Here is a 17,686-nt window from a genome sequence, read left to right on the forward strand (position 1 = left end):
TCAGCTATATGGCTGTTGGCCTTGTTGAGAAAAAATTGATGAGCCTCCAGCTGTCTTAGTGTTTCAACCTTGCTGTGAAGATTTGGATACAAGGCAGGAAAGAGCACCACAAAGTGGGTTTTTGTTACTGACTTATTTCCACATTCACTGGATGGCCTAGAGAAATGGTCTTGTTCTTGCATAGTACCTTTACCTGTAGAGGATTAATAGATACAGAGTTGCTCTGGGGCCTGATGAGGAGGCAGAGGAGAACAGACTTTCTCTGCCTTGGCCATAACAAATGAGTCATGCTTCACAAAGAATTGAATTCTAGGATTACAGGCATCCTACCGTGACCTGCTGGAAGTCAGTATTTGATGTGTGTTTAACAGTGGTGTGTTGGTACATATGTAACAGTTCTCTAAACCAACTCCCTTCCCCTTGTGCTAAATTTCATTCCTTCTAATTTTGGTGGCATAAGTACTCTTAACTGTGGTTGATTTCAAACTACAAACATACCATCACTGAATGTAGGAAGAGATGTTTAGGAATGCTTAAAACTTCAACCATACAGATTCAAGAGACAGAAACAACCTGCAGGCCATTCATGGGGGGTAGGCCAAAGGCGGGTACTTGGTGGTTGAGCTAAGCAGGAAGATGGAAAGTGTATATAGTTGAAACAGATGGTTTGCATGTATGGAATCAGAACAATGACACTTGTTGAAATTTGGAAAGGAGACCAGTAGAGATTGTTGGGATACATTGTAAACATAGTAGTAGAGATTGATTGGAATATATTGTAAACATGCATAGAAATGTCACAAATGCCACCTCCCTCCATAATGAAATTTAAAAAGGGCTGTGAGCTTGACTCAAGAAATAGAGCACTTGGAAGTGGCGCTGTAGCTCAAGTGGTAGAGAAGTCGCCTTGAGCTGAAGATCTGAGGGACAGCCCAGGTCCAGAGTTCAAGCCCCAAGCAAGAGTCACTGTGTTCATTTCCTAGTATGGGGCAGGGCAGGGATGGTGGGGCCAGGAGGGGAAATAAAAGATGAAAAGCTATCTATGTGCAGTCTATCTATAGACAGATCTTAGACATTATAATGCTAGGCTAGACTATACACAGTATGAATCCATTTATAAGACCCAAGCATAAGAAAAATTGTTTGGAGGCACACATACACATGATAACAGTTTAAGGGGAAGGGAATTATAGACATTTCTTTCAGGGTATGGATGGAGTGAAGCATGTAGGCAGAAAGCACAATATAGAATTGGACTTTATTTTTTTGTACTAGTTCTCAGGTTTGAACTCAGGGCCCAGGCACTGTCCCGAAGCTTTTTTTTTTTTTTTTGTCAAAGCTAGTGCTTGAGCCACAGCTTTACTTAGGCTTTTTTAGTGGTTTAACTGGAGATTAGAGTCTCTCAGACTTGTCTCAACCTCCCAAATAACTGGAATTACAGGTGTGAGCCATGAATGTCCAGCAAGATTTTTTTTTTCCGTCATGGGGCTTGAACTCGGCACTATCCCTCAGCCCTTCAGCTCAAGGCAAGTGCTCTACCATTTGAGCCACAGCGCCACTTACAGTTTTCTGAGTGGTTTACTGGAAATAAGAGTCTCATGGAGTTTCCTGTCCAGGCTGGCTTTGAACCACCGTTCAAAGATCTCAGATATCAGCCTCCTGAGTAACTAGGATTATAGGCATGAGCCACCAGTGCCAGCTGAATTGGACATTTTTTAGTTCTTAGTTTTGGTGGTGAATTCACTGGAATTTTTATTGTTATATGTATATTCCTTCAAGCATTAAGTAAAAAGAAACAATTACTTAAAACTTAATGGCATGCATGCAAAGTACAAGTGGAGCACAGAGAACAGGGTGTTTATTCCTGGAACAGGGCTGCAGGGTAGAGGTAATGATAGGGCATTTGCCTGGCATGTATGATGCTCGATTCCATCCCCATTGCCAAGAGGAAAATAATCCTGGAGCATCATCGGAAGACCTTGCAAAAGAAGAAGAAGAAGGAAAGGAAGAAGGGGGAGAAGTTGGAGAGGGGAAAAAAGAAAATGATGGAAAAGAAAAGAACTCTACAAAAGCAATCTCATTTTAGCCAGGTTGAAGAGAAGAAAGAGGAGAAGGAAAACCCACGCACAAATAACAGCATAAGGGGAGGGGAGGGGGTAGCAGGGAGGATTGGGTGGGGGGAGGATGGGAAGGGGAAACAAAGGAGGAGGCTACAATGCTTGATAAGAAATGTACCCATTATCTTACCCATGTAATTGTAACCCCTCTGTACAGTATTTTTACAATAAAAAAAATAAATGACAGCATAATCAAAGGGACCTGAAAATTCAACACCAGCCCATGATTGAAGCTTAAAAATCCTGAATAAGAATAACTCAAAACTATATTATTAAAAGCTAAAGACAGCAGGGGAACAGTGGCTCATGCCTATAATCCTACCTATTCAGGAGAATGAGATCTGAAGATTGCTGTTTGAAGCCAGCCTGGGCAGGAAACTCCATGAGACTCTCCCAGTTAACTAGCAAAAAGTTAGAAGTAGAGCTGTGCCTCCAGTGGTATAGCACTAACCTTGAGCAAAAAAGCTCAGGAATAGTGTCCAGGCTCTTAAATTCCAAATCCTACCACAGGCCAAAAAAATTGTAACATAGTCAAATAATTAGGAAATGTTGAATTTTTTTAATTTATTTATAAATTATTTCATCTTAAACTTATAGAATAAACTTTAATGATGGCTATGTTTAACCACTAGCTTTCAGAATTCCTGAAGATTTAACAGTTTTTTGTAGAGACATAAGCCAATTCCAGTTGACCCTTATTTATCTGACTCCAGAGTCCTCTATACTAGTTACCTGTAGATACTTTAAAATCCTATCTGGATTCCAGGCCCAGATTGGCCTGGAATTTATGATTTTGTTGCCCCAGCCTCCTGAGTATTGGGATTATAGGCATGTACTACCACACCTAGCTCCAAACAAGCATCAAATACATTTAGGGAATATTGCCTGGTTGGTATGTTTCTTAAAAAAATCTACCACTTGAGGGCTGGGAAGGTGGCTCAGTGGTAGAGCACTTGCCTTGCATGCATGAGGCCCTGAGTTCAATTCCTCAGCACCCCATAAGCAAAAACAAAAAAGCCAGAAGTGTCGCTGTGGCTCAAGTGGTAGAGCGCTAGCCTTGAGCAAAAAAGTTCAGGGACAGTGCCCAGTCCCGGAGTTCAAGCCTCAGTACCAGGACACTCCGTCCTGAGCATTTTTATCCATAGCAGAGGATTTAGACATTGCCATGTTTTTACTAGAACCTGCCGACGGGAACTGATTTTTTTTTTTTTGGTCGGTGGTGGGGCCTGAACTCTGGGCTTGGGCGCTGTCCCCCAGCTCTTCAGCTCAAGGCGAGCGCTCTGCCACTTGAGCCATAGTGCCACTTCCTGATTTTTTTTAATGTGTATACATTTAAGTTAAAATTCCCCTAAATAGAAAACACTTAGCTGTTTCATAGCATTGGTTATAGAGGAAATTTCTTGGCAGCAGATGACAGTGATTTTACAGCGGGCTTCTTCTGAGTCAGCATCATTAGGTGAAGGAATTGTCACCCTTCACAGAAGACTAGCCCAGGTTCTCAACTTCTCCAGCCACTGAATACTGATGGCTTTTTCCCAGACAAATGAAGGGCACAAACCCCTCAATGCCTGTGATCTTCTTGCCGATTCAGCCTGCTGTATTCTATTTTAGGGAAGTGGAAGGTGGAGAAGGCTCAGCACCTCAAGTTACACAAGCACAGGAGTAAGAGATGCTATTGTGACTCTACCTCACTATTGTAAAAGTCCAATTTAACTTGAAAAAGAAAAAAAAGGGATGAGTTCTTGATCTATTCATCCATTGAGAAGCATCTGGTCTGATTCCATACCTTGGCTATGATGAACAGTGTTAAAATGAACATGGTCATGCCCGTGGCTTTACTGTATCTTGGTTTGTAATCTTTCAGGTGATGTCCAAGAGTGGAATCACTGGATCATGGTTTAGGCTTTTTGTTTCCAAAAGTGGAAGTTTACATTCCTTCCAACTGTACTAGGTTCCCTTTTACCCACATTTTCACCAGCATGTTATTTGTTTTCTTGATAATGGTCATTCTAACTGGGGTGAAGTAGATGTTTTATTTGTTTTTTGTTTTTTTGTTTTATTGGTTGTGGGGCCTAAACTCTCAGCTCTTCAGCTCAAGGCTAGCGCCCTACCACTTGAGCCACAGCACCACTTCCGGCTTTTTCTGCTTATGTGGTGCTGAGGAATTGAACCCAAGGCCTCATGTATGCCAGGCAAGCACTCTACCACTGAGCCACTTTCCCAGTCCAAGTAGGTGTTGTTTTAGCTTGCATTCTTTTATGGCCAGAGATGTTGAGCATTTCTTCATGTCTGTTGGCCATTTTTACTTCTGAGAAGTCTCTCTTTAGCCCATTAGCCTATTTATTAATTGGAGTAAATGGTTCTTTGAGGGTTTAGTTTTTTAAGCTCTCTGTATATTCTGGATATTGGATATTGTCTGATGTACAGCTGGTGAAAATCTCCCATTCTGTAGGCTATCTTTTCAGCTTGTTTATATCCTTTGCTGTACAGAGACAGAGTTATTGCCATATTACCTAAGCAGATCTTGAATTCCTGGGCTTAAATGATCCTTCTTCTGCAACCTGCTGACTACTTGGGATACACCTACCTTAGCTTCTTGTCAGTTCTTGGCTCCAGTCTACTCTCATATGTCTTCATCATCTACTTCTTTATCCCTTGTAGTTGGACTTTGCCAGGTGATGTGCTTTGGTCAGTGATACATGTGCGGAGGTGATTTTAAGCCTAGACCTTAACAGACCTCAACTGTTTTGGTGTGCTTTCTTGCATTTCTGTATTCTCTATAAGAAGAGCCTGCCCCAGGAGGTCCCTTGCTCCAAAAAAGAGGTTGAGAGACTTGTGGTTTCTTTGAGCAGAAGAAGTGACAAGGAGGAACCTATCCAAATACCTGAGTTCATACAATGGGACGGACCATGGATGAAGGTCGTGGAGAGCATTATAGCACAGAGGACAGGTGACAGAATTTGCCAGACTCAGAGGTCACATGCCATAAGATGTTAATCAGTGCTACTAACAATCTAGGTTTGATTGAACATAATTGAATATCAAGTGTGATGAAGAGCATGCAACTAACCAAGCATCATCTGAACATGCTGTGATGGGAACTCTGGCTTGGGGCTGGTGGTGGAGATACCATGTCAAGTGGAAGAGACATTCATTGGAAGAATCCATAGGACTTGGTAACTGGTTAGTACCTGGAGATGAATACACGTGACAAGTTGTAAAGATCACCAAGGTTTTAACTCAGGAGGCTGAGATCTGAGGATCGCGGTTCAAAGCCAGCCCAGGCAGGAAAGCCCGTGAGACTCTTATCTCCAATAAAAACCACTAGAAAACCAGAAGTGGCACTGTGGCTCAAGCAGTAGAGCCCTTGCCTTGAGCTGAAGAGTGCAGGGACAGCACCCAAGCCCAGAGTTCAAGCCCCACAACCGAACAAAAAAAAAAAATAGTGATGAACTTGATGAAGAATACTTAATTAGCAATTAATCAGAAGTATATTCAAGTATCAGTGAAGAAAATCCTGTAAAGGACTTGTTCATTTATTCATTCATAAGTATTTATTGAGTATTTATTATGGATCTGGCTCTGTGCTGTATTTAAACAGATTACTGGGGTGGGGCACGGGGAGGGGGTGGGGAGAGGGCCGGCTTAGAATCTTATTCAATGACCACACAAATGGATGGGAAGCACACCTGTGGAAATACATAACAAAGAGACCTGGTGGTGCAAACCTGATGGTGTTGGCATAGAGATTAATAGAAATGTAGAATATCACAGTCGTTTCTATTAATGTGAGACTGAGCATAGTCATTGGAGTATTTGTTACCTTGGAGATTTAAATCAGCTTCTGTGAAATAAGTTAGGTATAACAACACATGTCAGAGTGCATGAGATAATATGTGTGTAATGTGGATATGCACAGGGCATGAGCAATCTGCACAGGGAAGGTTCAGAACGAGTTGAGGGAGTGCTTGTGTTGCACTCACAGTCAAGAAGAGAAGCAAGCCAAGTCAAGGGAATTAGTTAAATATTTGAGAGTAGGAATGGGAAGGGGAAAATTGGGGATAATGATGGAAGGGGTGACATTGATCAAGAAGCCTTTTGCTCAAACCTGATTTATTATAACTTCTTTGTACAATTTACTCAATATAAAATAAAAATTAAAAATCAACATCAAATAAAATAATGGCTTGAAGAAAAAAATCAGCTTCTGTGACAATCTAAACTCAGCCATGTAAGTCAGAGGTTCTTCAACTTGAGTTTGCTTTGTAGTCATGTAGGGCTGCTAAATCACTCACTACTGGGCCTTAGCACTTCTGATTTATCAGAAGTGGGGGTCTGAGAATCCTGTGTCTTGTATCTTTAACAAGTTCCCCAGTGACCCTGCTGTCACTGATCTGAGGGGTACCACACTTTTAAGAACTACTGTTATAAGTTAACACTCATGGCATCCTTTGCCAACCAATAGACATGTGAACACACAAGTGACTTCCGACCAGTTTCAGGGTTGCTCACCACGAAAATCAATTTCCAAAGTCTTTCCCGTTGAAATGTAGGTGGAATGTAATATCATGTCAACCTTTCAATCCTTACTGAAGAAAAGAAAAACAGACAAAAAACCAAAATGCTACTGTAATTGTAGAATCGCTCTGCACTTCGCTCTCGGTGACCAAATGTCAACAATGCTCATGGAATCTGGGAGGGAAAGACTAGGACCTGGGCCTTTGAGGCAGCAGCACAGTTTTGCTTTGTTTTCTTTTTTGTTGGGGGAGGGAGAGAAGGAGGACATTCCTGTTGGCCAAGCTAGATGAATGATGTGCCTGAGAAGGGGAGAGAGACAGGGCTTTGACAAGTGCCAAATGACACTTCAGTATCAGGAAACCCAGTTCATCAGCTTACTACACATGTCAGAATCTCGTTTTAGATTTTGATCAAAGGCCCCACAAAAACTACAGAGACTGATTACAAGATCTAGGGATAATCATGAGTTGACATCTTAGCCACATAGTCTTTAAATCTTATTGTTCCATAAACAGAATCAACCTGCTTTATAGGATTGTTTTTAGGACCAATAAACTAATGTATATAGACATGCTTAGTCTGGTTCCTGAAAGTAGATCACAAGCTCTAAATAAAGGGACCTATTAAACTTTTACAAAATTGTTTTCACTAAATCATTATTCATTTATTTATTTTAGCGGTACTGTAGTTTGAACTCAGAGCCTCACCGTTAGGCAAGTGTTCTACCACTTCAGCCACGCCTCTAGCCCTACACCCACTAGAGAACGTAGAGTTCTCTGTCATCACTTGTAGATCATATATTATCCTTTCTCATCATCTCACAGGGTTCCACTGTGTGGGGAGGGTACATTTTGTTTAATCTCATGAATCTGTACCATGGTTGTTCCTAATTTGTTGCCATTGTCAGCAGTCCTTGCATTAATTATCATTTTGCATTTCATTATTATCTCCTTAGAGTACCTTCCTAGATGTGAGAGATTGCCAAACTTGGGCAAACAGCTTCTGACACTTGACCGTTCTATTTTAACTAACAATTTTTGAGCAACTACTATATGCCGAGCCTTGTGCTGGTTGGTATAAAGGATCCAAAGATAAGTAAGATATGTTCTGCAGCCAGAACGGAATACCCACTAAGATTTGTGAATAAAACATTCAGGATGCTGGATGCTGAGGTTTGGGGCTTGATCTAGTATGGAAATCTAGAAAATATTAAGGAACTGTTCATTCACATAGACCCTAAGGTCAAAACATTCAGGAAAGATGGAGGAGAGGATCAGAGAAGAAAAGCATGCTCTAGAGAGAAGAAATGTATGTGGAAAGACCAGTGTAATGGCCAGAAGCATACATTCTGGAACCAGAGCACCCAGATCCACTTAGCTTTGCTACTTTTGACCTCTCCGGTCCTCAGTTTCCTCATCTTAATGATAGGGCTGAAAGTGATGGTAGGGTTATTATGAAGACTGAATAAGTGATTGCACAATGTTCTCAGTCAAGCATCTAGCAAGTAGAAAGCACACTGAGCCAACTAACATCTACTCTTTTATCTTCTTGCCTTTGCTTTAAGAGTTTAAACAAGACCAAGAGTCAGCATTGAAGGGTCCTTCCCAGCTTCCTCCAGGGCTTTCCTCTTCAGTCTCCAAAATTACATGACACCACCAAGAAGAAAGAGCTATTGATGAGTCCCAGAGATTGTTTGCTGGTTGGAGATATTTTCAGTTAAAATTCTTGTACTGATAACAGTTCTGTTAGCTATAGTCTGTGACATGTGGGAAGGCACAGGGTAGCCCTTCAGGGACATGCACCAAGAGGAGTGCCAAAGAAAATGACAGGCCAAGTCCTGGAAGCCAAGGGCAGGAACTGGGGCTGGGGGGAGCAGAGCAGACTGGTATCAGCCTGTGGAAGGAAGATGAGTCGGGAGAACTCCACGCAGGAGGAAATGAAGTGCAGTGCAGGGAGGGAATAGAAGCAGCAAGGAGAAATATCACAGAGGTAGGTTTGGGCCACATCACACAGAATGTCTAGCACCCAGAGATGACCCCTGCAGCCTAAAAGAGACCCTGGAGGCTAAATCCTGAGTCTCATCAAGAGCTCCCCTCTGCCGCTTCCAAGGTCTTCATTCTTGCTTACCTAAATGTGCCGTTCTTCTACAGTTCCTCAAAACTATCCTGGGAGTTAGCCCCTAAACAGTCTTGAGATTCAGAAGAAAAAGCTTCCACACTAGCATTGCCTCAAAGAAACACCTTTTACTAGACAGGCTAAGGAATACTTTGAGCTTTAAAAAACCCATCTCATTGAGCGAGTAAGCCAAGAGCAAAGAGACAAATGGTACATGGTCTCCCCTGATAAGTGGATGTTAAATCCAAAATGTTAGGTGATACGACAAAATTAACAGGACTTAAGAAACAAAGGACTTTCACTCATCTGGTTGAATCACTACTAAATAACCCCATGCTGCTGATCACATGTATGGTATATTTGTGTACACTGGAGGGGAACCAGGAAGACAACCCAGAGCTAGAGGGAATCAGGGAAAAACATACAACAGCAGGACCCATCAGCTGCACTGGACATTGACCAAAATGAACTAAGAAATACAATGGCAGTGATGGGAGGGAGGGAACGAGTGGGAAAGAGGGAACAGCTGATGCTATGCAAAACAAAAGAAATGTACATATCACCCAATGTGGAAGAAATAACTGTATTGCAAAGCTCATAGAACTCATAAATGTTATAGACCATGATAGACAATTTGCTCCAGGAAAGTTAGAATGTGTTTGTGACTTTAACTAAGCATCACTATTCCACAATACTGTGAAATTTGGGCAATTATGTAACCACTTAATCACAATAAAAATTTTGAAAAAAAAAAACCATCTCATGTCTGAGGTAAGTAATGAAAGAAGTTCAGAGGGCTACAAGTAGCTTGGCCAAAGTCATTCAGCTATCAGATATTGGAGCCAGGCCTTTTAGTTCAAAGTTGTGATCATTTATGGCATCAGACCACCGGACAGACACTGATGTATTTGTTTAAGCTTGTTAGAATCTCAAGAAGCCACTTCTTGGTGTAAAATGATGCAGTTTTGAGCAGTAGAGAGCTGAAACTTCTCAACCAAGCAGAGAGTTCATTAAGCTGCAGGGAGCTCTTAATATCTTCAGCATTTCAAGGCAGCTTTATGCTCCCTGAACAAAGGGACAAACTAGCAGAGGTTCCTAAAAAGGTGAATGAGAATCTTTGCTAACTAAATACTTCAGAGAAACATCTTCCTCATTTGGCTGCAATTACCTTGGTCCCAAGTTACATCATTGCTAGTGAAATAATTAACAAAATAATGGTAATGATACCAATGGTGAATTAAATGGAAATAAAAGGAGCTCAGTGTACTGTTCAATTTTCCACTTGGGGACTACTCCTAAGTTGTGTTCTTCAGCTTCCCCCTGGGAATTTCCACATGTAAATAAATATGCCTGATTGAAACTGCAAATTTACATGTCTACATGAGCACTGAAATCTAAGCTTGGAGTCATTTCTCTCCTATCCCATGCAGAGATCCTAAGGCTAATGTCATTGAAGATGGATTTTACACACACACACACACACACACACACACCATACCATCACATGTCAATGTTCCAATGAATTATGTAAATATAGACAAGTACCTTCTAAGACTGACCTCTGCCACAGACTCTGACACCTTCCTGGCCTAGCCAAACCAAGTGGAAAATTGGATTTAAAGGAAGAGAATCAGAACTTCATTATAACCCAGATGGTTTGTGGTATCTGGACAGACCACCACAAATCAACACAATCCACCAAAGAAAATCACAGACAGATGTGACAAGTAGACATAGCACCAGTCCATGCTAGCAGCAGGTTTTTATCTTGCTGTGTTTTGTCAGAGTCTTAGTGACAATCATTAATTCTTCTCATAGGACACACACTACAACAAGAGTAAGAGTCTTGAGTTTGAAACTTAGCTTTGCCTCTTACTGATTTTTGGATGATTACTTTAAAAGTTTACTAAGCAGTAATCTTTAAATCCCATCTTTTTTTTTTTTTTTTGGGTCCGGTCGTGGGGCCTGAACTCTGGGCCTGGGCGCTGTCCCTTAGCTCTTCAGCTCAAGGCTAGCGCTCTACCACTTGAGCCACAGTGCCACTTCCGGCTTTTTTCTTTTTCCTTATATGGTGCTGAGGAATCGAACCCAGGGCCTCGAGCATGCAAGGCAAGCGCTCTACCACTGAGCCACCTTCCCAGCCCTAAGTCTCATCTTTAAAACAAGGATAATAATACCTATTTACAAGATGATTGCTTTGAGAATTATGAAGAGAATATGTAAAAGCATAGTGCCACTAGGCTGAGACTAATACTCAAGAAATAGGAACATTGCTTATCCTAAGTAGCCTCAAATGAAAGTTGACTTTATTTCAGAATGAATGTAAATTGGGCCCTTAGACTTTGATTTTTAAATGAGTCAAGACCTTCTTCAATCTTGAAATTATATTGATTTTAGGTTAAACCTAGATTGGTTTTCCAAAACATTACTCGTCGTTTATTAGCAATGTAATTTGGAGCAAATCTTACCTTCACTGGCTTTAGTTTTCTTTTCTGTTTATGATATAGTCTGAGCTAAGACTATAAGACTCTCAGAAGAAAAGATAGAGTTTTCTGATCATTAATTAGACAATTTTTGGATATAATAAATGTACATATGATAAAAGAAGATATTCAAGTTGGACTTCATTAGAATTTAAAACTTCCATGCTTCAAAGCACACTATCAAGAAAGTTAAAAGGTACTCTACAGAATAGTAGGAATGGGCTGGGAAGGTGGCTCAGTGATAGAGTGCTTGCCCTGCATGCATGAAGCCTTGGGTTCAATACCTCAGCACCACATAAGCAGAAAAAGTCAGAAGTGGTGCTGTGGCTCAAGTGGTAGAGCTCTGGCCTTGAGCTGAGGAGCAGAGGGACAGTGCCTAGGCCTAGAGCTCAGGCCCATGACTGACAAAAAAAAAAAACAAACCAAAATAGTAGGAAAATGTTAATATATAATTATGTTACATATGTTAATATATAATTTATAATATATTAAATATATATACATTCAAAACAAAAAATAAACCAATTGTAAAAAAAATGGATGAAATCTTTCAATAGATACTTCTCCAAAGGAGATATACAACAGCCATGTCCATTTTCATGGCAAGTAAGTATATAAAAGATGCTAACAGCATTAGCCATCAGAGAAGTGCAAATCAAAACCATAATAAAATATCATTTCATTTTGTAAAATGGTACAGCCATTTTGGAAAAGTCTGGCAGTAATCCAGCAATTCCATTCGTTGTAACCAAGAGAAGTAAAAAACATTCAGGATGATTCTTAATAGGGTTTACTTTGAGGATATGAAAAGAAATTAAAATTAAATTACAGTGATCACTTGTCAACTCTATAAATATACTACAAAGGCTGTGAATGTGGCTTAGTGGTAGAGTCCTTGCCTAGCATGCATGAAGCCCTAGGTTTGATTCCTCAGTATCATAAAAAAGCCAGTAGTAGAGCTGTGGGCCAAGTGGTAGACAGTGCTAGGCTTGAGCAAATGACGCTCAGGGGCGGTTCTTGGGCCCTGAGTTCAAGCCCCAGGACTGGCAAAAAATATAAATAAACAAACTATAAAAAATTGACTAGTACATCTGAAAAAATGGTATAGATGAGATGGTTTCTTTGAGTCTTGCTAGACTAACATTTATGGGATAAAAAGCATATCTTGAAATGAGGCTGGGCTTTATGGGGAAAGGAAGGCACATTGACAGGAAAGGATAACCAGCCAGTGTATAGTATCAAATAAAATGTATAGAGCACTATTGTTTTGAACTACTGTTCTGTACTAGGCCCAAGAAGACCAGGCCAAACCCTAACATGCTAAGTTCTACATAATCAAACTGAATCAAGCCACTTTAAGAATTAAGTCTAGGCAATTTAAAGCAACTAGTCAGAAGGGTCCTGGTTTGGCATGATATAAAGGTTCCCTGAGGAATCTCTGTGCTTGTTGTTCTATTTCTGCTTTCTTCAATCCTTTCTATCCATACCACCAGCCTCCTTCGCTCAGCTCACAGGCATACTGGTCCTGTTTTAAAGAATAAGGTATTACCCAATTAAAGAATTGCAAATATAAGCTAACCAAGACCTTTAAACTTGTTAAATTTGTTGTAGTTTTGTCTTTTAACAACAGTACCAGAAATCTGAGCTGTCAATTATAAATATCAGTGAATTCAGTTTAGCTGCCACCTATGCAAATTGGTAATAGATTGCTTAGAAACCATTAATAGTGGGTGATTCTTAGTATGTGGCTGGTCCTGTTCTAAGCACTATCCATGAAGCTCATTTGATTCTCATAACAGTCTCATGAGGCTTTAAGTGAGAAACAGGCTCAGAAGGGACATTCGCCCTTCAGTTGCTTATCTCAGGCAAATGTAGGCAGCTTGACTCCAAGGCTGGAGCTAAGGATCTCTTCCAACATGACCTTTTTCTTTCTCTATCTTCTGTTGCTTTCTCCATCCTCTATTGCTTTCTCCATGCATCTACCTGGATGGGATCATAGTGTGTGCTTAGTCAGCAGTGAGCAAATAACAGAGTTGAAAATAACCTCCTTGTTTCCTGCTCTATTTCTTAAAAACAGAGAGTGTGATCCTTCCTCCTTCCTTCCTTCCTTCCTTCCTTCCTTCCTTCCTTCCTTCCTTCCTTCCTTCCTTCCTTCTTTCCTTCCTTCTTTCCCTCTTTCCTTCCTTCCTTCCTTCCCTCCCTTTCTTTCTTTCCTTTCTCTTTCTCTCTGCTCTCTCTGCTCTCTCTCTCTCTCTCTCTCTCTCTCTCTCTCGCCTTGCATTCAGCTTTCCTTGATACTCAGACATTTGCTTGCAAGGCACACACTCCTGACTTCCCAAGGCTAGATGTGTTCCTCTTATCTAAGCCAGACTGGCTGGATTTTTCCTCGTTCTTTTGCAAATATCTGAAATCCAGCAGCTTCCCAGCCGGCTCCTGAGGCTCTGTATGACTCTACACCTGAGAAGTTTGCTGCAAGAAACTAAAGAAGCCAGATTTTAAATGCCTGCTGTTTGTTTATTCCTCTCACCTCCAGCCATAATGCTTTGTTTGCAACACAGTAATTGTTCCACAGCCAGTGATTCTTCTATCATAAACACAGGAATACGGTTCTCAGAATGCAGCAAGCTGTGGTAGATGATAAATTTGTGCAGGCACAGCTACTGCAGGCTGGTCCTGACATCAGAGCACATGCTCTTTGGCACCTGCCTCTTCACCGGCCTCTTGCTCCTGCCCATGTGAGAAGACAGCACTTACTGCATTGTCAAGCGAGTGCCCACATCAAAGTCCAACTCCAATAGAAGCTGCCCTGGATCTCAAATATGTAGCTACACTTCAGTGGTCTCAGTCCAACATTGGAGCTTTGTCATGAGAATATTGGAGATTTGGGCCCAGTTCCAGGTTTCTGGGTGACCACTTAACCTGCCATCAGGGCTCCATGAATTCTGTGTGGCTACCTGGGCTCCTTGCAAGCATTTGGCCCTTGTTAAAGCCAGCTGGGCCTCTGTGTGGGTGCATATACTTCTTTGTGGGTTCTGTGGCTCTGAGCCCACAGACATCCCAGATCTCTGTACCCCTTCAGAGAAAGCTATTGAACCCTTTGGCCTGCAAGAGGGCACTGGGCCCGGTATGAGCTCCTGAGACAGGCACAGGTTATGTGGCTGCCATTGAACATGTAAGACTGGACACAGGTCTGATTCTCTTTGAGTAATGCTTCAAGATTTCCCCTAATTTCCTACTTCATGACCATAGAAAGTAGATAAAATTCCCATGAGTCAGACAAATGGGCATCACATCTGGACAACAAGGACATTTGCTCAGCAAAATGAAATTCCCCTTAGTGACACATGCCCAAGTACTGCACTTGTCTGTCCTTAAATGAACGTTTGGGAGGAGAATCGTAGGGCCTTACATTTGTGCACTGCATATCATTATCATTATAAAAATGCATTGTTTGGGCTGGGAAGGTGGCTCAGTGGTAGAGTGCTTGCTCTGCATTCATGAAGTCCGGGGTTCGATTCCTCAGCACCATATAAGCAGAAAAAGCCAGAAGTGGGGCTGAGACTCAAGTGGTAGAGCACTAGCCTTGAGCTGAAGAGCTGAAGGACAGTGCCCAGGCCCAGAGTTCAGGCACCACAACCTACAAAAAAAAAATCATTATGGACTGAGCTCCAGTGGCTCCTGCCTGTGATACTAAGCTAACCAGGAGGCTGAGATCTGAGCATTGTGGTTTGACATCAACCTGAGCAGGAAAGTCCATGAGCCTCATCTCCAATAAACTACTCAGCAAAAGCTGGAAGTAGCACTGTGGCTCAAGCTGTTGAGTGCTAGCCTTGAGCACAATGAGGTTCAGGAACAGTGCAGCGTCCAAGCCTAGAGTTCAAGCCCCAGGACTGGCAAAAATAAAAGAAAAATGCATTGTGGGAATGACCGTGTACAGTTGGAAAACTTAAATAGCCACCACCTGCCACTCAAAACTGTCCATCATGAAGGGCCCTTCCTGTGGGAGGGACCTTACAGTCTTCTCAGCTTAAACCATCCTGAAGTTGTCCCAGACATTGTACCTCAGGACCTTGGAGCAATGCTGCGCAGGCCCACTCTGAGGCTGTGGAGCGGGGACTCACACTTCACTCTAGTTTTATTTTCATGCCAATAAACCCAGGCTTCCTTATGCACTTGTGTTTTCCCCAACTCTTTCCCCAACCTGAGGTGGCACCTAATCAAGATCACCATCAGGTAACACTGTTGCTTCCCATAGACCTCTAGGAAAGAAAAGGGAGGTGCCTCTTACACCTACCATTGTCCGTATCCTAAGAAGGGACCCTGGCATTTGGGTGGCAGGCTGAAGATGGGATTTGCTTGAGCAAAGCCAGCTTTTCTTTCAGGAAAAAGGACTTTCTCCACAGGAGCAAAGACTCAACAAAAATTCTTCCCACCTGCCTCCCTCCTCATTTTCTTTCATGGCTCTCCTCCCTCTGGCTCAGCCCTGCCTCTCTGTCTTCTCAGTTTGCTTCCCTTCCCCTCTCTCTTTCCCTTGCCTTGTCCTTCCTCTCCTTCCATTGTTGCTCTGTTCTTTTTCCTTTATCTCATTCTCTGTAACTCTCCCACGTCTGTGTTTTCTGATCTCCTCTTTTCACTCCTGGGTCCGCCTTCTCTCCAGGCTGCTCTACTCACTGGTGAACACATCATTATCCAGCTTGCTTTGCTGTCTGTTTCCAATGGCTGTCTGACTTCAGTGTGCTCTCATTCTGCCCAGGTCCCTGCCAGCCACACAGCTAGTTAGACTGGTGTGACTCCTTTGAAGCATGTTTGGAAGATACCTGGAACTTTCATGAGTGCTTCCATCTGAGAAAGAAATAGAAAGGGTAGAAAGAAAATGATAACTCAAGAGCCAAATTAAATAGTTATCAGTCTGATGACCTCCAATGTGGCAGCAAAACCCCAGTCCTAACACTACTTCCTGGCCTGACGCCCTTCAACCACCACCACCACCACCACCACCTGGGTGGGTGTCCCACAAAAATGGTTAGCACAACCTCAGAGCTTGTGGTCTACATCAGGTTCACAGGCAGCTGACACAAGAACCAATATCCCCTTGGGTCACTATATTACCTCTTCCTGCATGGCTGGATCTCCAATTTACTGCTTCAATAAATGCTCCTCTCTTCCTTAACCAGCCAGACAGCCCCAGACTGGGAAGAGCGTGACTTGTACAGAGCCAAATAAAGGAGAAAACAGCTGTCTCCAGTCCCTGCAAGGAGGAGCAACAATGCATCCATGAAATATAATAGAATAATTTCCCTTTACAAGTTTCTGCAGAAGAGGGTACTGTTGAGGGGATGTGAGTATAACAAAGACAAACTTTAATAAACCACTTGAAGTGAGTGCAGTTGGTAGGGCCTCCCAAGAGCACGTATTTGTAACAACAGGCAAACAAGCACTGCTCCTTCCCTGGGAAGGTGGGTCATATTAATTGGAGGAAGGCAATTTTGGGTTACAGGTGACTGGTTGGGCCAGAGAGGTAACAGGCTGTTCTTCATCCAAAGCTCTCTCTCACAGGGCTCCTCCTCCTCTCTAAATGACCACAGTGGCTGATTGAAGAGGCATCTAAGTATCAAGCTCCTAGCAATCCCCTAGACACTGGCTATTTGGCTATCTGGTTGCAGGCCTAGATTCCATGAGTCTCCCAAGGACCAGTCTGCTGAGTCTGTGCTGTGGTTTACTCTGACACAAAGGCTGAGTAGCAGAATTAGAAGCGCTTTCGGCACATTCTCATGATGGTTCTCTTGGGGTTATTTATTCCTTGGTCTCTCTGAATCTGGCTTGAAAGAATTGGGCCACAATCTGATCATCAAAGCCACTGGTGCAAGACAATTGCTCTGATTTGCTGTTGGCTTCAAATCTGGATTAACAGTTGCCTTCCTAAGAAAACCTCTCCTGAGCCTAGAACTTAAAAAGTCATAGGCATTAGGGCTCCTAAAAATCACTAGTGCTTCCCAGTCTGTCTCAAAACCACCTTTTCTGTAAAAATATTTTATAATATCCTCTACTAGTCTGGAATTAAATTTATGGGTAGAAGCTGCCTATGCACATGACTTTTAATAATTATGGTGCTCTCATTACATAAAAGATAAAGAAGGAAATTTTAAAGTACTGTATTCCAATATGGAAATGTTTGGTACAACATATCTAATGAAGTAGAAACCTATCCTTGTGCAGTCCGGTACAGTGGGCCTGCCTTCTTTGCAAATGTATTACCTGCAGCACCAACCAAGGGCCATCAGAAAATAGTAAATTAATATTCAATGCATATCCTATTAAGAAAATTGAAAAGGAGGTTGGGCTGTGAAGGAGGGAAGAATGATAAAAGGGGTGGCATTGATAAAGATGTGTTTGAACTTATTTGTTGAATGGTAGCTCCTTTACTACTTAAAGATCAATATTTTAAATTCCTTC

This window comes from Dipodomys ordii, unplaced genomic scaffold, assembly GCF_000151885.1.
Source record: "Dipodomys ordii isolate 6190 unplaced genomic scaffold, Dord_2.0 Scaffold46, whole genome shotgun sequence".
In the NCBI taxonomy this organism is placed as follows: Eukaryota; Metazoa; Chordata; class Mammalia; order Rodentia; family Heteromyidae; genus Dipodomys; species Dipodomys ordii.